Consider the following 615-nt stretch of genomic DNA (forward strand, 5'->3'; position numbering starts at 1 on the left):
GATTAGGATTAGAATTAGGATTAGGGTTAGGGTTAGGATTAGGATTAGGATTAGGATTATCATGAGGATGAGGAAGAGGACGGGGATGAGAGTGAGAATGAGGATGAGTATTAGGATTAGGATTAGGATTGGGATTATGATTAGGAATAGGATTAGGATTGGGATTAGGATTATGATTAGGATTAGGAGTAGGGTTAGATTAGGATTAGGATTAGTATGAGAATGTGGATGACGATGACGATGAGAATGAAGATGACGATGAAGATGAGGATGAGCATTAGGATTAGGATTAGGGTTGGGATTAGAATTAGGATTAGGATTAGGATTAGGATTAGGATTATGATTAGGAGTAGGATTAGGATTAGGATTAGGAGGATTAGGATTAGGATTAGGGTTAGGCTTAGGGTGGGGATGAGGATGGGGATGAGGATGAGGATTAGGATTTGGATTAGGATTAGGATTAGGATTAGGATTAGGATAAGGATTAGGATTATGATTAAGGTTAGAATTAGGAATAGGATAAGGACGGGGATAAGGATGGGGATGAGGATGAGGATGAGGATGAGGGTGAGGATGAGGATGAGGCTGAGGATGAGGACGAGGATGAGGATGAGG

This window comes from Lupinus angustifolius, chromosome LG10 (assembly GCF_001865875.1).
Source record: "Lupinus angustifolius cultivar Tanjil chromosome LG10, LupAngTanjil_v1.0, whole genome shotgun sequence".
In the NCBI taxonomy this organism is placed as follows: Eukaryota; Viridiplantae; Streptophyta; class Magnoliopsida; order Fabales; family Fabaceae; genus Lupinus; species Lupinus angustifolius.